This window comes from Lissotriton vulgaris, chromosome 12, assembly GCF_964263255.1.
Source record: "Lissotriton vulgaris chromosome 12, aLisVul1.2, whole genome shotgun sequence".
Classification (NCBI taxonomy): domain Eukaryota; kingdom Metazoa; phylum Chordata; class Amphibia; order Caudata; family Salamandridae; genus Lissotriton; species Lissotriton vulgaris.
This window is the reverse complement of record NC_141700.1, coordinates 452,265,166-452,287,661: the sequence shown is the minus strand read 5'-3', so window position 1 is coordinate 452,287,661 and position 22,496 is coordinate 452,265,166. Positions and strand designations below refer to the sequence as shown.

Here is a 22,496-nt window from a genome sequence, read left to right as displayed (position 1 = left end):
CTCAAGATGGATTGTTGTTAAGGTTAATCTGTCTTTGTACCTCAATCCCACTTTCGAAAAGGACAGTGCTTTGACTGGTTCCCATTCCTTTACCATTCCCCCTCCAACATGGCTGGCAGTCATGAATACAGATAGTAACCTACTGCGTAACTTCTGATATCTCATCCTCCTGTGTGGTTAGCTTCCACAAGGACAATTGGTCCAGGGGTGTCTGACATCATAAAGCTAAAGCAAGAAGTTTTCTGACATGAGGTGCCATTCTGTTGCCTAGCAGTCTGACATCATAATGCTAAAGCAAGATATTTTCTGACTAGAAGGCCACTCTGTTGCAAAGCAGCTGGCATCATGAAGGTAAAGGAAGATGTTGTCTGACATGAGAGCCACTCTGTTGCCTAACAAGGAGTAGGATACATTTATCTTGGTAATGAGATGAGTTGCAGGGTAGATAGGATGCCCAACGAAAAGATGAGATGGTACGAAGAAAGAAATTAAAACTTTATTTAGACTTACACATTTGTATGAACGCAGGTTTAAGCATAAGAGTCTCAACTTCACCATTGCTGCACTGGTAGGATTTGGCTAAAGAGAAGATGCAAATTATGCTATTCATAGTTTCTATTATTCCTGTTAACTGTAGCATAACCCTTCCTCTCTCAACTTACCAGCTGGCTTAATCGCTACTGGTGTACCATATCCTAAAACAAAGGAAGTAAGAAGGGTGCGCTGCCACTTGGCTGGCAAAAAGATTTATATCCCAATGTACGTGCTACAATTGTTTAGAGAGTGTTAGCAAATGAGGCAAGGGAATGCAGAGAAGTATGAGAGGTTATAAACACAAATTGAGATTTGATTTTTTAATTGAGCTGTTGATTTTCACAATAAAACAGACTCCATAGTATTGATCTGGTTACCCTTTATAAAAATCTAAACTTTTTGTATTGCTTATACTAAATGTACTAACAGTGGACTTTTCCATCTGCAGGATATCCTGAATGACCAGCAGTGGCAGTGTTTCACAGCAGAGTTTCTCTGAATTGCCGAGACTGAAGCAAAAAAAAAAAAAGAAGGAAGTCTTCTGACATACTGCATCATTTTACCAATTTATGTGGTAAGTAAAACTCCCAATCATTCTTTTAGGCATTAAAAAGATGTAAATAGCATCGGAATGTCCTCACTAATTTATAGTGGAAGCCTGTGCCTGAATATTATTTCTGTCAAGATGGAAGTAATATGTATCACATTATGTTGGTCATGATAGTTAATAAAAGACTGACTGACTCAAACTCTACTAAAACTTGCTTTAGATCCTGGTGCTAGCAACGTTCTATTCGAGGAAATATCTGCCTTTGAGACTGAAATGCACCATCTCACTTATGAAAAATAGTGTTACATACTCAAGGAAGAAAGATCATCTAACCTCTTCTCCTGCACTCTGGATGTTGGACTCTGATACTCAAGATGGATTGTTGTTAAGGTTAATCTGTCTTTGTACCTCAATCCCACTTTCGAAAAGGACACAGTGCTTTGACTGGTTCCCATTCCTTTACCATTCCCCCTCCAACATGGCTGGCAGTCATGAATACAGATAGTAACCTACTGCGTAACTTCTGATATCTCATCCTCCTGTGTGGTTAGCTTCCACAAGGACAATTGGTCCAGGGGTGTCTGACATCATAAAGCTAAAGCAAGAAGTTTTCTGACATGAGGTGCCATTCTGTTGCCTAGCAGTCTGACATCATAAAGCTAAAGCAATATGTTTTCTGACTAGAAGGCCACTCTGTTGCAAAGCAGCTGGCATCATGAAGGTAAAGGAAGATGTTGTCTGACATGAGAGCCACTCTGTTGCCTAACAAGGAGTAGGATACATTTATCTTGGTAATGAGATGAGTTGCAGGGTAGATAGGATGCCCAACGAAAAGATGAGATGGTACGAAGAAAGAAATTAAAACTTTATTTAGCCTTACACATTTGTATGAACGCAGGTTTAAGCATAAGAGTCTCAATTTCACCATTGCTGCACTGGTAGGATTTGGCTAAAGAGAAGATGCAAATTATGCTATTCATAGTTTCTATTATTCCTGTTAACTGTAGCATAACCCTTCCTCTCTCAACTTACCAGCTGGCTTAATCGCTACTGGTGTACCATATCCTAAAACAAAGGAAGTAAGAAGGGTGCGCTGCCACTTGCCTGGCAAAAAGATTTATATCCCAATGTACGTGCTACAATTGTTTAGAGAGTGTTAGCAAATGAGGCAAGGGAATGCAGAGGAGTATGAGAGGTTATAAACACAAATTGAGATTTGATTTTTTAATTGAGCTGTTGATTTTCACAATAAAACAGACTCCATAGTATTGATCTGGTTACCCTTTATAAAAATCTAAACTTTTTGTATTGCTTATACTAAATGTACTAACAGTGGACTTTTCCATCTGCAGATTATACTGAATGACCAGCAGTGGCAGTGTTTCACAGCAGAGTTTCTCTGAATTGCCGAGACTGAAGCAAAAAAAAATAAGGAAGTCTTCTGGCATACTGCATCATTTTACCAATTTATGTGGTAAGTAAAACTCCCAATCATTCTTTTAGTCATTAAAAAGATGTAAATAGCATCGGAATGTCCTCACTAATTTATAGTGGGAGCCTGTGCCTGAATATAATTTCTGTCAAGATGGAAGTAATATGAATCACATTATGTTGGTCATGATAGTTAATAAAAGACTGACTGAATCAAACTCTACTAAAACCTGCTTTAGATCCTGGTGCTAGCAACGTTCTATTCGAGGAAATTGCTGCCTTTGAGACTGAAATGCACCATCTCACTTATAAAAAATAGTGTTACATACTCAAGGAAGGAAGCTCATCTAACCTCTTCTCCTGCACTCTGTATGTTGGACTCTGATACTCAAGATGGATTGTTGTTAAGGTTAATCTGTCTTTGTACCTCAATCCCACTTTCGAAAAGGACACAGTTCTTTGACTGGTTCCCATTCCTTTACCATTCCCCCTCCAACGTGGCTGGCAGTCATGAATACAGATAGTAACCTACTGCGTAACTTCTGATATCTCATCCTCCTGTGTGGTTAGCTTCCACAAGGACAATTGGTCCAGGGGTGTCTGACATCATAAAGCTAAAGCAAGAAGTTGTCTGACATGAGGTGCCATTCTGTTGCCTAGCAGTCTGACATCATAAAGCTAAAGTAAGATGTTTTCTGACTAGAAGGCCACTCTGTTGCAAAGCAGCTGGCATCATGAAGGTAAAGGAAGATGTTGTCTGACATGAGATCCACTCTGTTGCCTAACAAGGAGTAGGATACATTTATCTTGGTAATGAGATGAGTTGCAGGGTAGATAGGATGCCCAACGAAAAGATGAGATGGTACGAAGAAAGAAATTAGAACTTTATTTAGACTTACACATTTGTATGAACGCAGGTTTGAGCATAAGAGTCTCAACTTCACCATTGCTGCACTGGTAGGATTTGGCTAAAGAGAAGATGCAAATTATGCTATTCATAGTTTCTATTATTCCTGTTAACTGTAGCATAACCCTTCCTCTCTCAACTTACCAGCTGGCTTAATCGCTACTGGTGTACCATATCCTAAAACAAAGGAAGTAAGAAGGGTGCGCTGCCACTTGGCTGGCAAAAAGATTTATATCCCAATGTACGTGCTACAATTGTTTAGAGAGTGTTAGCAAATGAGGCAAGGGAATGCAGAGAAGTATGAGAGGTTATAAACACAAATTGAGATTTGATTTTTTAATTGAGCTGTTGATTTTCACAATAAAACAGACTCCATAGTATTGATCTGGTTACCCTATATAAAAATCTAAACTTTTTGTATTGCTTATACTAAATGTACTAACAGTGGACTTTTCCATCTGCAGATTATCCTGAATGACCAGCAGTGGCAGTGTTTCACAGCAGAGTTTCTCTGAATTGCCGAGACTGAAGCAAAAAAAAAAAGGAAGTCTTCTGACATACTGCATCATTTTACCAATTTATGTGGTAAGTAAAACTCCCAATCATTCTTTTAGGCATTAAAAAGATGTAAATAGCATCGGAATGTCCTCACTTATTTATAGTGGGAGCCTGTGCCTGAATAATATTTCTGTCAAGATGGAAGTAATATGTATCACATTATGTTGGTCATGATAGTTAATAAAAGACTGACTGACTCAAACTCTACTAAAACCTGCTTTAGATCCTGGTGCTAGCAACGTTCTATTCGAGGAAATATCTGCCTTTGAGACTGAAATGCACCATCTCACTTATGAAAAATAGTGTTACATACTCAAGGAAGAAAGCTCATCTAACCTCTTCTCCTGCACTCTGGATGTTGGACTCTGATACTCAAGATGGATTGTTGTTAAGGTTAATCTGTCTTTGTACCTCAATCCCACTTTCGAAAAGGACACAGTGCTTTGACTGGTTCCCATTCCTTTACCATTCCCCCTCCAACGTGGCTGGCAGTCATGAATACAGATAGTAACCTACTGCGTAACTTCTGATATCTCATCCTCCTGTGTGGTTAGCTTCCACAAGGACAATTGGTCCAGGGGTGTCTGACATCATAAAGCTAAAGCAAGAAGTTTTCTGACATGAGGTGCCATTCTGTTGCCTAGCAGTCTGACATCATAAAGCTAAAGCAATATGTTTTCTGACTAGAAGGCCACTCTGTTGCAAAGCAGCTGGCATCATGAAGGTAAAGGAAGATGTTGTCTGACATGAGAGCCACTCTGTTGCCTAACAAGGAGTAGGATACATTTATCTTGGTAATGAGATGAGTTGCAGGGTAGACAGGATGCCCAACGAAAAGATGAGATGGTACGAAGAAAGAAATTAAAACTTTATTTAGACTTACTCATTTGTATGAACGCAGGTTTGAGCATAAGAGTCTCAACTTCACCATTGCTGCACTGGTAGGATTTGGCTGAATAGAAGATGCAAATTATGCTATTCATAGTTTCTATTATTCCTGTTAACTGTAGCATAACCCTTCCTCTCTCAACTTACCAGCTGGCTTAATCGCTACTGGTGTACCATATCCTAAAACAAAGGAAGTAAGAAGGGTGCGCTGCCACTTGGCTGGCAAAAAGATTTATATCCCAATGTACGTGCTACAATTGTTTAGAGAGTGTTAGCAAATGAGGCAAGGGAATGCAGAGAAGTATGAGAGGTTATAAACACAAATTGAGATTTGATGTTTTAATTGAGCTGTTGATTTTCACAATAAAACAGACTCCATAGTATTGATCTGGTTACCCTTTATAAAAATCTAAACTTTTTGTATTGCTTATACTAAATGTACTAACAGTGGACTTTTCCATCTGCAGATTATACTGAATGACCAGCAGTGGCAGTGTTTCACAGCAGAGTTTCTCTGAATTGCCGAGAATGAAGCAAAAAAAAAAGGAAGTCTTCTGGCATACTGCATCATTTTACCAATTTATGTGGTAAGCAAAACTCCCAATCATTCTTTTAGGCATTAAAAAGATGTCAATAGCATTGGAATGTTGTCACTACTTTATAGTGGGAGCCTGTGCCTGAATATTATTTCTGTCAAGATGGAAGTAATATGTATCACATTATGTTGGTCATGATAGTTAATAAAAGACTGACTGACTCAAACTCTACTAAAACCTGCTTTAGATCCTGGTGCTAGCAACGTTCTATTCGAGGAAATATCTGCCTTTGAGACTGAAATGCACCATCTCACTTATGAAAAATAGTGTTACATACTCAAGGAAGAAAGATCATCTAACCTCTTCTCCTGCACTCTGGATGTTGGACTCTGATACTCAAGATGGATTGTTGTTAAGGTTAATCTGTCTTTGTACCTCAATCCCACTTTCGAAAAGGACACAGTGCTTTGACTGGTTCCCATTCCTTTACCATTCCCCCTCCAACGTGGCTGGCAGTCATGAATACAGATAGTAACCTACTGCGTAACTTCTGATATCTCATCCTCCTGTGTGGTTAGCTTCCACAAGGGCAATTGGTCCAGGGGTGTCTGACATCATAAAGCTAAAGCAAGAAGTTTTCTGACATGAGGTGCCATTCTGTTGCCTAGCAGTCTGACATCATAAAGCTAAAGCAATATGTTTTCTGACTAGAAGGCCACTCTGTTGCAAAGCAGCTGGCATCATGAAGGTAAAGGAAGATGTTGTCTGACATGAGAGCCACTCTGTTGCCTAACAAGGAGTAGGATACATTTATCTTGGTAATGAGATGAGTTGCAGGGTAGATAGGATGCCCAACGAAAAGATGAGATGGTACGAAGAAAGAAATTAAAACTTTATTTAGCCTTACACATTTGTATGAACGCAGGTTTAAGCATAAGAGTCTCAATTTCACCATTGCTGCACTGGTAGGATTTGGCTAAAGAAAAGATGCAAATTATGCTATTCATAGTTTCTATTATTCCTGTTAACTGTAGCATAACCCTTCCTCTCTCAACTTACCAGCTGGCTTAATCGCTACTGGTGTACCATATCCTAAAACAAAGGAAGTAAGAAGGGTGCGCTGCCACTTGCCTGGCAAAAAGATTTATATCCCAATGTACGTGCTACAATTGTTTAGAGAGTGTTAGCAAATGAGGCAAGGGAATGCAGAGAAGTATGAGAGGTTATAAACACAAATTGAGATTTGATTTTTTAATTGAGCTGTTGATTTTCACAATAAAACAGACTCCATAGTATTGATCTGGTTACCCTTTATGAAAATCTAAACTTTTTGTATTGCTTATACTAAATGTACTAAAAGTGGACTTTTCCATCTGCAGATTATACTGAATGACCAGCAGTGGCAGTGTTTCACAGCAGAGTTTCTCTGAATTGCCGAGAATGAAGCAAAAAAAAAAAGGAAGTCTTCTGGCATACTGCATCATTTTACCAATTTATGTGGTAAGCAAAACTCCCAATCATTCTTTTAGGCATTAAAAAGATGTCCATAGCATTGGAATGTTGTCACTACTTTATAGTGGGAGACTGTGCCTGAATATTATTTCTGTCAAGATGGAAGTAATATGTATCACATTATGTTGGTCATGATAGTTAATTAAAGACTGACTGACTCAAACTCTACTAAAACCTGCTTTAGATCCTGGTGCTAGCAACGTTCTATTCGAGGAAATATCTGCCTTTGAGACTGAAATGCACCATCTCACTTATGAAAAATAGTGTTACATACTCAAGGAAGGAAGCTCATCTAACCTCTTCTCCTGCACTCTCTATGTTGGACTCTGATACTCAAGATGGCTTGTTGTTAAGGTTAATCTGTCTTTGTACCTCAATCCCACTTTCGAAAAGGACACAGTGCTTTGACTGGTTCCCATTCCTTTACCATTCCCCCTCCAACGTGCCTGGCAGTCATGAATACAGATAGTAACCTACTGCGTAACTTCTGATATCTCATCCTCCTGTGTGGTTAGCTTCCACAAGGACAATTGGTCCAGGGGTGTCTGACATCATAAAGCTAAAGCAAGAAGTTTTCTGACATGAGGTGCCATTCTGTTGCCTAGCAGTCTGACATCATAAAGCTAAAGCAAGATGTTTTCTGACTAGAAGGCCACTCTGTTGCAAAGCAGCTGGCATCATGAAGGTAAAGGAAGATGTTGTCTGACATGAGAGCCACTCTGTTGCCTAACAAGGAGTAGGATACATTTATCTTGGTAATGAGATGAGTTGCAGGGTAGATAGGATGCCCAACGAAAAGATGAGATGGTACGAAGAAAGAAATTAAAACTTTATTTAGACTTACACATTTGTATGAACGCAGGTTTAAGCATAAGAGTCTCAACTTCACCATTGCTGCACTGGTAGGATTTGGCTAAAGAGAAGATGCAAATTATGCTATTCATAGTTTCTATTATTCCTGTTAACTGTAGCATAACCCTTCCTCTCTCAACTTACCAGCTGGCTTAATCGCTACTGGTGTACCATATCCTAAAACAAAGGAAGTAAGAAGGGTGCGCTGCCACTTGGCTGGCAAAAAGATTTATATCCCAATGTACGTGCTACAATTGTTTAGAGAGTGTTAGCAAATGAGGTAAGGGAATGCAGAGAAGTATGAGAGGTTATAAACACAAATTGAGATTTGATTTTTTAATTGAGCTGTTGATTTTCACAATAAAACAGACTCCATAGTATTGATCTGGTTACCCTTTATGAAAATCTAAACTTTTTGTATTGCTTATACTAAATGTACTAACAGTGGACTTTTCCATCTGCAGATTATACTAAATGACCAGCAGTGGCAGTGTTTCACAGCAGAGTTTCTCTGAATTGCCGAGACTGAAGCAAAAAAAAAAAAAAAGGAAGTCTTCTGGCATACTGCATCATTTTACCAATTTATGTGGTAAGTAAAACTCCCAATCATTCTTTTAGGCATTAAAAAGATGTCAATAGCATTGGAATGTCGTCACTACTTTATAGTGGGAGCCTGTGCCTGAATATTATTTCTGTCAAGATGGAAGTAATATGTATCACATTATGTTGGTCATGATAGTTAATAAAAGACTTACTGACTCAAACTCTACTAAAACCTGCTTTAGATCCTGGTGCTAGCAATGTTCTATTCGAGGAAATTGCTGCCTTTGAGACTGAAATGCACCATCTCACTTATAAAAAATAGTGTTACATATTCAAGGAAGGAAGCTCATCTAACCTCTTCTCCTGCACTCTGTATGTTGGACTCTGATACTCAAGATGGATTGTTGTTAAGGTTAATCTGTCTTTGTACCTCAATCCCACTTTCGAAAAGGACACAGTGCTTCGACTGGTTCCCATTCCTTTACCATTCCCCCTCCTACGTGGCTGGCAGTCATGATTACAGATAGTAACCTACTGCGTAACTTCTGATATCTCATCCTCCTGTGTGGTTAGCTTCCACAAGGACAATTGGTCCAGGGGTGTCTGACATCATAAAGCTAAAGCAAGAAGTTGTCTGACATGAGGTGCCATTCTGTTGCCTAGCAGTCTGACATCATAAAGCTAAAGCAAGATGTTTTCTGACTAGAAGGCCACTCTGTTGCAAATCAGCTGGCATCATGAAGGTAAAGGAAGATGTTGTCTGACATGAGAGCCACTCTGTTGCCTAACAAGGAGTAGGATACATTTATCTTGGTAATGAGACGAGTTGCAGGGTAGATAGGATGCCCAACGAAAAGATGAGATGGTACGAAGAAAGAAATTAGAACTTTATTTAGACTTACACATTTGTATGAACGCAGGTTTGAGCATAAGAGTCTCAACTTCACCATTGCTGCACTGGCAGGATTTGGCTAAAGAGAAGATGCAAATTATGCTATTCATAGTTTCTATTATTCCTGTTAACTGTAGCATAACCCTTCCTCTCTCAACTTACCAGCTGGCTTAATCGCTACTGGTGTACCATATCCTAAAACAAAGGAAGTAAGAAGGGTGCGCTGCCACTTGGCTGGCAAAAAGATTTATATCCCAATGTACGTGCTACAATTGTTTAGAGAGGGTTAGCAAATGAGGCAAGGGAATGCAGAGAAGTATGAGAGGTTATAAACACAAATTGAGATTTGATTTTTTAATTGAGCTGTTGATTTTCACAATAAAACAGACTCCATAGTATTGATCTGGTTACCCTTTATAAAAATCTAAACTTTTTGTATTGCTTATACTAAATGTACTAACAGTGGACTTTTCCATCTGCAGATTATACTGAATGACCAGCAGTGGCAGTGTTTCACAGCAGAGTTTCTCTGAATTGCCGAGAATGAAGCAAAAAAAAAAAAGGAAGTCTTCTGGCATACTGCATCATTTTACCAATTTATGTGGTAAGCAAAACTCCCAATCATTCTTTTAGGCATTAAAAAGATGTCAATAGCATTGGAATGTTGTCACTACTTTATAGTGGGAGCCTGTGCCTGAATATAATTTCTGTCAAGCTGTAAGTAATATGTATCACATTATGTTGGTCATGATAGTTAATAAAAGACTGACTGACTCAAACTCTACTAAAACCTGCTTTAGATCCTGGTGCTAGCAACGTTCCATTTGAGGAAATATCTGCCTTTGAGACTGAAATGCACCATCTCACTTATGAAAAATAGTGTTACATACTCAAGGAAGGAAGCTCATCTAACCTCTTCTCCTGCACTCTCTATGTTGGACTCTGATACTCAAGATGGATTGTTGTTAAGGTTAATCTGTCTTTGTACCTCAATCCCACTTTCGAAAAGGACACAGTGCTTCGACTGGTTCCCATTCCTTTACCATTCCCCCTCCTACGTGGCTGGCAGTCATGAATACAGATAGTAACCTACTGTGTAACTTCTGATATCTCATCCTCCTGTGTGGTTAGCTTCCACAAGGACAATTGGTCCAGGGGTGTCTGACATCATAAAGCTAAAGCAAGAAGTTGTCTGACTTGAGGTGCCATTCTGTTGCCTAGCAGTCTGACATCATAAAGCTAAAGCAAGATGTTTTCTGACTAGAAGACCACTCTGTTGCAAAGCAGCTGGCATCATGAAGGTAAAGGAAGATGTTGTCTGACATGAGAGCCACTCTGTTGCCTAACAAGGAGTAGGATACATTTATCTTGGTAATGAGATGAGTTGCAGGGTAGACAGGATGCCCAACGAAAAGATGAGATGGTACGAAGAAAGAAATTAGAACTTTATTTAGACTTACTCATTTGTATGAACGCAGGTTTGAGCATAAGAGTCTCAACTTCACCATTGCTGCACTGGTAGGATTTGGCTGAATAGAAGATGCAAATTATGCTATTCATAGTTTCTATTATTCCTGTTAACTGTAGCATAACCCTTCCTCTCTCAACTTACCAGCTGGCTTAATCGCTACTGGTGTACCATATCCTGAAACAAAGGAAGTAAGAAGGGTGCGCTGCCACTTGGCTGGCAAAAAGATTTATATCCCAATGTACGTGCTACAATTGTTTAGAGAGTGTTAGCAAATGAGGCAAGGGAATGCAGAGAAGTATGAGAGGTTATAAACACAAATTGAGATTTGATTTTTTAATTGAGCTGTTGATTTTCACAATAAAACAGACTCCATAGTATTGATCTGGTTACCCTTTATGAAAATCTAAACTTTTTGTATTGCTTATACTAAATGTACTAAAAGTGGACTTTTCCATCTGCAGATTATACTAAATGACCAGCAGTGGCAGTGTTTCACAGCAGAGTTTCTCTGAATTGCCGAGACTGAAGCAAAAAAAAAAAAAAGGAAGTCTTCTGGCATACTGCATCATTTTACCAAATTATGTGGTAAGTAAAACTCCCAATCATTCTTTTAGGCATTAAAAAGATGTCAATAGCATTGGAATGTCGTCACTACTTTATAGTGGGAGCCTGTGCCTGAATATTATTTCTGTCAAGATGGAAGTAATATGTATCACATTATGTTGGTCATGATAGTTAATAAAAGACTTACTGACTCAAACTCTACTAAAACCTGCTTTAGATCCTGGTGCTAGCAATGTTCTATTCGAGGAAATTGCTGCCTTTGAGACTGAAATGCACCATCTCACTTATAAAAAATAGTGTTACATATTCAAGGAAGGAAGCTCATCTAACCTCTTCTCCTGCACTCTGTATGTTGGACTCTGATACTCAAGATGGATTGTTGTTAAGGTTAATCTGTCTTTGTACCTCAATCCCACTTTCGAAAAGGACACAGTGCTTCGACTGGTTCCCATTCCTTTACCATTCCCCCTCCTACGTGGCTGGCAGTCATGATTACAGATAGTAACCTACTGCGTAACTTCTGATATCTCATCCTCCTGTGTGGTTAGCTTCCACAAGGACAATTGGTCCAGGGGTGTCTGACATCATAAAGCTAAAGCAAGAAGTTGTCTGACATGAGGTGCCATTCTGTTGCCTAGCAGTCTGACATCATAAAGCTAAAGCAAGATGTTTTCTGACTAGAAGGCCACTCTGTTGCAAATCAGCTGGCATCATGAAGGTAAAGGAAGATGTTGTCTGACATGAGAGCCACTCTGTTGCCTAACAAGGAGTAGGATACATTTATCTTGGTAATGAGACGAGTTGCAGGGTAGATAGGATGCCCAACGAAAAGATGAGATGGTACGAAGAAAGAAATTAGAACTTTATTTAGACTTACACATTTGTATGAACGCAGGTTTGAGCATAAGAGTCTCAACTTCACCATTGCTGCACTGGCAGGATTTGGCTAAAGAGAAGATGCAAATTATGCTATTCATAGTTTCTATTATTCCTGTTAACTGTAGCATAACCCTTCCTCTCTCAACTTACCAGCTGGCTTAATCGCTACTGGTGTACCATATCCTAAAACAAAGGAAGTAAGAAGGGTGCGCTGCCACTTGGCTGGCAAAAAGATTTATATCCCAATGTACGTGCTACAATTGTTTAGAGAGGGTTAGCAAATGAGGCAAGGGAATGCAGAGAAGTATGAGAGGTTATAAACACAAATTGAGATTTGATTTTTTAATTGAGCTGTTGATTTTCACAATAAAACAGACTCCATAGTATTGATCTGGTTACCCTTTATAAAAATCTAAACTTTTTGTATTGCTTATACTAAATGTACTAACAGTGGACTTTTCCATCTGCAGATTATACTGAATGACCAGCAGTGGCAGTGTTTCACAGCAGAGTTTCTCTGAATTGCCGAGAATGAAGCAAAAAAAAAAAAGGAAGTCTTCTGGCATACTGCATCATTTTACCAATTTATGTGGTAAGCAAAACTCCCAATCATTCTTTTAGGCATTAAAAAGATGTCAATAGCATTGGAATGTTGTCACTACTTTATAGTGGGAGCCTGTGCCTGAATATAATTTCTGTCAAGCTGTAAGTAATATGTATCACATTATGTTGGTCATGATAGTTAATAAAAGACTGACTGACTCAAACTCTACTAAAACCTGCTTTAGATCCTGGTGCTAGCAACGTTCCATTTGAGGAAATATCTGCCTTTGAGACTGAAATGCACCATCTCACTTATGAAAAATAGTGTTACATACTCAAGGAAGGAAGCTCATCTAACCTCTTCTCCTGCACTCTCTATGTTGGACTCTGATACTCAAGATGGATTGTTGTTAAGGTTAATCTGTCTTTGTACCTCAATCCCACTTTCGAAAAGGACACAGTGCTTCGACTGGTTCCCATTCCTTTACCATTCCCCCTCCTACGTGGCTGGCAGTCATGAATACAGATAGTAACCTACTGCATAACTTCTGATATCTCATCCTCCTGTGTGGTTAGCTTCCACAAGAACAATTGGTCCAGGGGTGTCTGACATCATAAAGCTAAAGCAAGAAGTTGTCTGACATGAGGTGCCATTCTGTTGCCTAGCAGTCTGACATCATAAAGCTAAAGCAAGGTGTTTTCTGACTAGAAGGCCACTCTGTTGCAAAGCAGCTGGCATCATGACGGTAAAGGAAGATGTTGTCTGACATGAGAGCCACTCTGTTGCCTAACAAGGAGTAGGATACATTTATCTTGGTAATGAGATGAGTTGCAGGGTAGACAGGATGCCCAACGAAAAGATGAGATGGTACGAAGAAAGAAATTAGAACTTTATTTAGACTTACACTTTTGTATGAACGGAGGTTTGAGCATAAGAGTCTCAACTTCACCATTGCTGCACTGGTAGGATTTGGCTAAATAGATGATGCAAATTATGCTATTCATAGTTTCTATTATTCCTGTTAACTGTAGCATAACCCTTCCTCTCTCAACTTACCAGCTGGCTTAATCGCTACTGGTGTACCATATCCTAAAACAAAGGAAGTAAGAAGGGTGCGCTGCCACTTGGCTGGCAAAAAGATTTATATCCCAATGTACGTGCTCCAATTGTTTAGAGAGTGTTAGCAAATGAGGCAAGGGAATGCAGAGAAGTATGAGAGGTTATAAACACAAATTGAGATTTGATTTTTTAATTGAGCTGTTGATTTTCACGATAAAACAGACTCCATAGTATTGATCTGGTTACCCTTTATAAAAATCTAAACTTTTTGTATTGCTTATACTAAATGTACTAACAGTGGACTTTTCCATCTGCAGACTATACTGAATGACCAGCAGTGGCAGTGTTTCACAGCAGAGTTTCTCTGAATTGCCGAGACTGAAGCAAAAAAAAATAAGGAAGTCTTCTGGCATACTGCATCATTTTACCAATTTATGTGGTAAGTAAAACTCCCAATCATTCTTTTAGTCATTAAAAAGATGTAAATAGCATCGGAATGTCCTCACTAATTTATAGTGGGAGCCTGTGCCTGAATATAATTTCTGTCAAGATGGAAGTAATATGAATCACATTATGTTGGTCATGATAGTTAATAAAAGACTGACTGACTCAAACTCTACTAAAACCTGCTTTAGATCCTGGTGCTAGCAATGTTCTATTCGAGGAAATTGCTGCCTTTGAGACTGAAATGCACCATCTCACTTATAAAAAATAGTGTTACATACTCAAGGAAGGAAGCTCATCTAACCTCTTCTCCTGCACTCTGTATGTTGGACTCTGATACTCAAGATGGATTGTTGTTAAGGTTAATCTGTCGTTGTACCTCAATCCCACTTTCGAAAAGGACACAGTGCTTCGACTGGTTCCCATTCCTTTACCATTCCCCCTCCTACGTGGCTGGCAGTCATGAATACAGATAGTAACCTACTGCGTAACTTCTGATATCTCATCCTCCTGTGTGGTTAGCTTCCACAAGGACAATTGGTCCAGGGGTGTCTGACATCATAAAGCTAAAGCAAGAAGTTGTCTGACATGAGGTGCCATTCTGTTGCCTAGCAGTCTGACATCATAAAGCAAGATGTTTTCTGACTAGAAGGCCACTCTGTTGCAAATCAGCTGGCATCATGAAGGTAAAGGAAGATGTTGTCTGACATGAGAGCCACTCTGTTGCCTAACAAGGAGTAGGATACATTTATCTTGGTAATGAGATGAGTTGCAGGGTAGATAGGATGCCCAACGAAAAGATGAGATGGTACGAAGAAAGAAATTAGAACTTTATTTAGACTTACACATTTGTATGAACGCAGGTTTGAGCATAAGAGTCTCAACTTCACCATTGCTGCACTGGTAGGATTTGGCTAAAGAGAAGATGCAAATTATGCTATTCATAGTTTCTATTATTCCTGTTAACTGTAGCATAACCCTTCCTCTCTCAACTTACCAGCTGGCTTAATCGCTACTGGTGTACCATATCCTAAAACAAAGGAAGTAAGAAGGGTGCGCTGCCACTTGGCTGGCAAAAAGATTTATATCCCAATGTACGTGCTACAATTGTTTAGAGAGTGTTAGCAAATGAGGCAAGGGAACGCAGAGAAGTATGAGAGGTTATAAACACAAATTGAGATTTGATTTTTTAATTGAGCTGTTGATTTTCACAATAAAACAGACTCCATAGTATTGATCTGGTTACCCTTTATAAAAATCTAAACTTTTTGTATTGCTTATACTAAATGTACTAACAGTGGACTTTTCCATCTGCAGATTATAATGAATGACCAGCAGTGGCAGTGTTTCACAGCAGAGTTTCTCTGTATTGCCGAGAATGAAGCAAAAAAAAAAAGGAAGTCTTCTGGCATACTGCATCACTTTACCAATTTATGTGGTAAGCAAAACTCCCAATCATTCTTTTAGGCATTAAAAAGATGTCAATAGCATTGGAATGTTGTCACTACTTTATAGTGGGAGCCTGTGCCTGAATATAATTTCTGTCAAGATGTAAGTAATATGTATCACATTATGTTGGTCATGATAGTTAATAAAAGACTGACTGACTCAAACTCTACTAAAACCTTGTGGAAGGGGAACGGCGCATACCTCAAGGGAGAGACCCCCGAGCGAGGGTTCCTCGGGTTCTAATCCTCCTGCGTCTCTGACAACCAGGAGTCCTTCTTCTTTGTTTCCCCTGCAGGCATGCAACCAGCGGATCCAACCCAGACTCGTCCCGAGAACGGAACCTCACGAGCGCCCTGACCCCGGAAGTCCCGAACCGGAAGCAGCCTACCGGGAAACCGGAAGTCCCGCCCCCATCCCAGGACCCGGAACTACAAAAGACGACGAAGAAGAGAGGAGAGCGTTCCCGATAGCCGACTCGTGGCAGGAGACAGCGCGCAGAGAACCATCGAGGGAGAGCGAGAGGAGTGCGAGGATCGAAGGCGGAGAGTTGGAGGACGTCTGGACCGAGGAGTGGTGGAGTCCTCAGGAGGTGGCTGGAGAGCGGCCGTAACTCGCGGGAGAGTTATGGCGGGGCACGTGAGTACCGTGTTACCGTCTCCGTGTCCCCACTTTGTAGAAACCTGTAAATATTTGTATAGAGCTAAACCTCACTGTTAGAGCACCTTTGCACTGTATATAAACTACTTTAGAGACACTTCACTAGTAAGTCTTGTATCATATTCCCTACACCCCCACCCCATCACCAGAGCACCTATCTTCTATCCTCCCCCACCTCTTATTCCCTCCCCCTCTGTATCCCTATCCGTTCCCCGCCTCACGGTTCTCTCTTTTCCCGCACGCCCCGGTGTTGGTAACGGTACCGGAGAAGTCTATACTGAAAGGACTGACCCCTGCTTCTCTGTTTTCCCTCCGAGGTCATCCCAACGCCCGGAAGACGTGAAGACCTCTGGAAGATCCTCTGGCCCATATACAGCTGGGAGCCGACCAAAGCTACGCCCCTGAACTCTTTATGTATATGCTCACGTACTTTTGTCAAACAGAACAATAAAAGAGCTACCATAGCCCAATATATACGGCCTCCACGCCTGTTATTCCGGCCCGCAGCAACCCACAGTCCACACCTGGTGTCAGAAGTGGGATCCGGAAGCATGGAGGCCGCCGTGAAGCAACTCGCTGAAAGCCAGGAACTCCTAGGGAAGATGATGGAGCGATTTCTTAAAACCGATGAGGATGACCGTGGCCAGCTGCACGATGTCCTGAAAGACCAGGGCACCTCTCAAGACCGAGCCCTTGGGAAACTCATTGACGTCATGGGGCAATCGAGACCCGCAACTGCCTTACCCTCGGTGGTATTACAGAAGTACGTTCCAGGAGAGGATCCAGACTTCTTTTTTACGAACTTTGAGCGCTTGGCTGAGGCCGCTGCTTGGCCCGTTGACCGCTGGAGCCACTACCTTGGGCCTCTGCTGACGGGAGAACTCCAGGCGGCGTTCCAACAGGCCAATATTCAAGGGCAGACCCCGTACCAGGACATCAAAACGTGCATCCTTGAGCGACTTGGGATTGACGATGAGACCTACAGGACAAGGCTGCGGCAGGCACGTGAAGGACCACAGGAAACCCCCAGGGCCTTGTCTTTCCGCATCCAAGACCTCACCAACCGCTGGCTGAAGCCCGCCACATCCACCAAAGATGAAATTCTTGCCAAAATTTACCTGGAACAATTTTTGGCCTCCCTGCACCCAGCTACGCAGAAGTGGGTCCGTCAGCACTCGAGACTCACTTTGGACACCGCTGTTGAGATTGCCAGTGCCTTCAGCCGGGCACAGGACTTTCAGAAGAAGGACGAACATCCTGCACGAACTGTCCATGGAAACCATCCTCGACCCCCGAGGCCGTTAGTACCCCGAAAACCGGAGCCTATTCCTTTTGTTCCCTTCCCGGTGACCCCAAGACCAAACCTTCCTGGCCCTCAATGCTACCATTGTGGGGGTTATGGACATATTGCACGGTTCTGTCCTCAAAAGGAAGAACCGATGGAGGTCGGCCTTACTCGGAACTATGTGTGTCTCACCCAGGAGGCTAGTCCACCTCCCTTCAGGTGTCCGGTAAGGATCGACGGATATCCAATGATGGCCTTAGCTGATTCAGGTTGTCGGCAAAGCGTGATACGACCGCAAGAAATGCCCAATCCCATGGGGCCGATGACTGGCACCGTAGACATCCAATGTGTACACGGTGATACCCGGAGATATCCCACCACCCGGGTGCAGGTACAACAGTACTCGGGAGAACGTAGTCCCCTTAATGTGGGCCTAGTACCCAACCTGCCGGAACAGGTAATCTTGGGCAGTGATTACCACGGACTTCCCCGGCTGTTACACGACGCCACAAACTCCTTGGAGAAATGGTGGTCCGAGGCTCCTTTTTCCCGAAACCCTCCTCCTGTAGAACCCGCAACCAAGGTCCTGAAGACAAAAGGGCAAAAGAAGAAAGAGAAGAGGACCTACGCCGCTGCCTATCCTGTGCAGGTGGACCCACATCCTTGGGAAAATGACCGAGAGTTCCGTGCAGCGCAACAAGAAGACCCAGTACTACAGGACGCCTGGGGACGAGCCCTTGATAATGAGGATCCCTTGCACGTATGTCCCTATTTCTTTAAACAAAACGGTCTCTTGTATAGGAAAGGTGGACCCCTACAAGAATCCCAGCTGCTCGTTCCCGGTCCATTTCGTGAGAAGGTACTGTTCTTAGCACATAGTCATTTGTTAGGAGGCCATTTCGGGGACGACAAAACAGGACAAACGATACTGGAAAAATTCTATTGGCCGGGCATACATAAACAAGTGAGCCAGTACTGCAAAGAGTGTCCGGTCTGTCAAAAGAACAGTCGATACCGACCTCCGAGAGTCCCCCTTCAGCCGCTCCCCCTTATTGATGTCCCTTTCACCAGGGTGGGGATGGACCTGATAGGCCCCATGTTACCCTCGAAAAGTGGATGTCGGTATGCTCTCGTTCTAGTGGACTACGCCACTCGGTTCCCTGAGGCCGTCCCGTTAAAACATCCCACCACTCAGAACATCGCAAGAGCCCTGGTAACCATCTTCACCCGAGTGGGTTTTCCCCGAGAGATATTAACGGACCAGGGTACCCCGTTTGTTTCATCTCTCATGCGTCAGGTGTGTTCGCAACTGGGTATAAAACAAATAAGAACTTCTGCCTATCACCCCCAGACCGACGGACTTGTAGAACGGTACAACGCGACTCTAAAGACCACTCTCAAGAAATTGCTGGGACTAGAAAGCCGTCGCTGGGAGGAAATGCTTCCTTTAGCCCTCTTCGCTATCCGCTGCAAGGACCAGAGCAGCACAGGGTACTCCCCCTATGAACTCCTCTACGGAAGACCCCCGAGAACCCTCCTAGACATGGCTCGGGAAGCCTGGGAAGCCGAGCCTGACCGTACCCGACCTCTGCCGGAATATGTTGCCAACCTGAAGACTCATCTGGGCCAGATTAGGGAAATAGTGAGGCAGAACCTATTGACCGCCCAGGCCACACAAAAACGGCAATACGACAGGGGAGCCCAACCCAGAACCTTTGTTCCCGGAGACCTAGTGCTACTTCTTATACCCTCATCCGATCACAAGCTACTGGGACAATGGCAGGGCCCTTATCCGGTGACGAAACAGGTAACCCCTGTTACATATGAGATTGAACTAGACCCTATCCGTAAACAGAGACAAATCTACCACATAAATTTGCTCAAGAAATGGGAGGGACCTCAACCCGTGCTCTCCAGCATACTCAACCAAGGGGATCCGCTCTTCATAAGCTGTGTTGACCCGGAACTACCGCCAAACAAAAGACAAGACCTCAGGAAAATCCTATCACCCATACAAAAGGTGTTTTCCACTTCTCCGGGACACACCACAGTTATCGAACATGCGATCCATACAGAACCTGGAAAAGTCGTGAGACAACGTCCCTATCGGGTCCCAGAGGCCCGCCGTAAAGTCATCCAAGAGGAAACACAAGAGATGATGAAAATGGGTATTATCGAGCCATCAGTTAGTTGTTGGAACTCACCCATCGTGCTCGTTCCGAAACCCGATGGCTCCACAAGGTTTTGTATTGACTTCCGGGAAGTCAATAAGTTATCAAGTTTCGACACGTATCCACTACCCCGAGTAGATGAAATGATAGAACGCATTGGACGGGCTCGCTATATCAGTACGCTGGATCTCTGTAAGGGATACTGGCAGATCCCCATGAAGAGCGAGGATAAAAAGAAAACGGCGTTCTCTACGCCGGACGGACTATTCCAATTTAGAGTTATGCCCTTCGGGCTTCACGGGGCCCCAGCCACCTTTCAACGGGCTATGAACATTGTCCTGCAACCACATGCCCAATACGCAGGAGCTTATCTTGACGATATAGTCATTTATAGCAATGACTGGCCTGAACACCTGTCCCATCTGGAACGAGTAATCACCTCTCTGGGTGAATATGGGTTCACCATTAACCCTGCTAAAACCACTCTGGCGGCCCAAACCGTGAAATACCTGGGTTACCTCCTCGGGAAGGGGGTCATACGACCTCAAGATAACAAAATAAAAGCCATCCAGTCCATACCCTTCCCCCAAACCAAAAAGGACCTCCGGGCCTTCCTTGGGCTTTTAGGATACTATCGGAGGTTCATCCCAAACTTCTCTCAAACTGCAGTACCCCTGACCGATCTCCTGAAGAAAAACCCTGGAACAGAAACCCTACTACGACAACCCTCCCCTCAAATGTTGACAGCTTTTCAGAATCTGAAGAATGCACTGTTGTCCGAGCCAGTTCTCATCAGTCCTGACTACACACAGCCCTTCATTCTCCAGACTGACGCCTCAGAACAGGGACTGGGAGCGGTCCTCTCCCAAAAAGACCAGTCAGGCATAGAGAGGCCTATCCTCTACCTCAGTAGGAAACTCTTCCCCCGTGAGATGAACTACGCAGTAGTCGAAAAAGAAGCCCTAGCCATTAAATGGGCCATTGAGAGCCTGCGTTATTACCTAGACGGGCGAGAGTTCATTCTATACACGGACCACGCACCCCTAGAGTGGATGGCACGCAACAGGGGACATAATGACAGGGTGTTACACTGGTTCCTATCCTTACAGCCCTACAGATTCCAGACAAAACATAGAAAAGGGGCCGAGCAGGGAAATGCAGACTACCTATCTAGATATCCCCCACCTTCCACCCCCACAAGAAGGATAGCTAGGGAAAGGGGATGTGGAAGGGGAACGGCCCATACCTCAAGGGAGAGACCCCCGAGCGAGGGTTCCTCGGGTTCTAATCCTCCTGCGTCTCTGACAACCAGGAGTCCTTCTTCTTTGTTTCCCCTGCAGGCATGCAACCAGCGGATCCAACCCAGACTCGTCCCGAGAACGGAACCTCACGAGCGCCCTGACCCCGGAAGTCCCGAACCGGAAGCAGCCTACCGGGAAACCGGAAGTCCCGCCCCCATCCCAGGACCCGGAACTACAAAAGACGACGAAGAAGAGAGGAGAGCGTTCCCGATAGCCGACTCGTGGCAGGAGACAGCGCGCAGAGAACCATCGAGGGAGAGCGAGAGGAGTGCGAGGATCGAAGGCGGAGAGTTGGAGGACGTCTGGACCGAGGAGTGGTGGAGTCCTCAGGAGGTGGCTGGAGAGCGGCCGTAACTCGCGGGAGAGTTACGGCGGGGTACGTGAATACCGTGTTACCGTCTCCGTGTCCCCACTTTGTAGAAACCTGTAAATATTTGTATAGAGCTAAACCTCACTGTTAGAGCACCTTTGCACTGTATATAAACTACTTTAGAGACACTTCACTAGTAAGTCTTGTATCATATTCCCTACACCCCCACCCCATCACCAGAGCACCTATCTTCTATCCTCCCCCACCTCTTATTCCCTCCCCCTCTGTATCCCTATCCGTTCCCCGCCTCACGGTTCTCTCTTTTCCCGCACGCCCCGGTGTTGGTAACGGTACCGGAGAAGTCTATACTGAAAGGACTGACCCCTGCTTCTCTGTTTTCCCTCCGAGGTCATCCCAACGCCCGGAAGACGTGAAGACCTCTGGAAGATCCTCTGGCCCATATACAGCTGGGAGCCGACCAAAGCTACGCCCCTGAACTCTTTATGTATATGCTCACGTACTTTTGTCAAACAGAACAATAAAAGAGCTACCATAGCCCAATATATACGGCCTCCACGCCTGTTATTCCGGCCCGCAGCAACCCACAGTCCACAAACCTGCTTTAGATCCTGGTGCTAGCAACGTTCTATTCGAGGAAATAGCTGCCTTTGAGACTGAAATGCACCATCTCACTTATGAAAAATAGTGTTACATACTCAAGGAAGGAAGCTCATCTAACCTCTTCTCCTGCACTCTGTATGTTGGACTCTGATACTCAAGATGGATTGTTGTTAAGGTTAATCTGTCTTTGTACCTCAATCCCACTTTCGAAAAGGACACAGTGCTTTGACTGGTTCCCATTCCTTTACCATTCCCCCTCCAACGTGGCTGGCAGTCATGAATACAGATAGTAACCTACTGCGTAACTTCTGATATCTCATCCTCCTGTGTGGTTAGCTTCCACAAGGACAATTGGTCCAGGGGTGTCTGACATCATAAAGCTAAAGCAAGAAGTTTTCTGACATGAGGTGCCATTCTGTTGCCTAGCAGTCTGACATCATAAAGCTAAAGCAAGATGTTTTCTGACTAGAAGGCCACTCTGTTGCAAAGCAGCTGGCATCATGAAGGTAAAGGAAGATGTTGTCTGACATGAGAGCCA

At 43.1% G+C, this 22,496-nt stretch overlaps 1 long non-coding RNA gene across 1 annotated transcript; it reads left to right on the top strand.

Moving 5' to 3' along the window:
- The first annotated feature begins 2,436 nt into the window (after positions 1 to 2,436).
- Positions 2,437 to 14,159, top strand: LOC147676761 (uncharacterized). The gene is made up of 9 exons (XR_015302437.1): positions 2,437 to 2,558; positions 3,887 to 4,007; positions 5,336 to 5,455; positions 6,784 to 6,904; positions 8,233 to 8,357; positions 9,686 to 9,807; positions 11,136 to 11,259; positions 12,588 to 12,709; positions 14,038 to 14,159. It is a non-coding gene; the product is annotated as an uncharacterized LOC147676761 (long non-coding RNA).
- Positions 14,160 to 22,496: the final 8,337 nt, after the last annotated feature.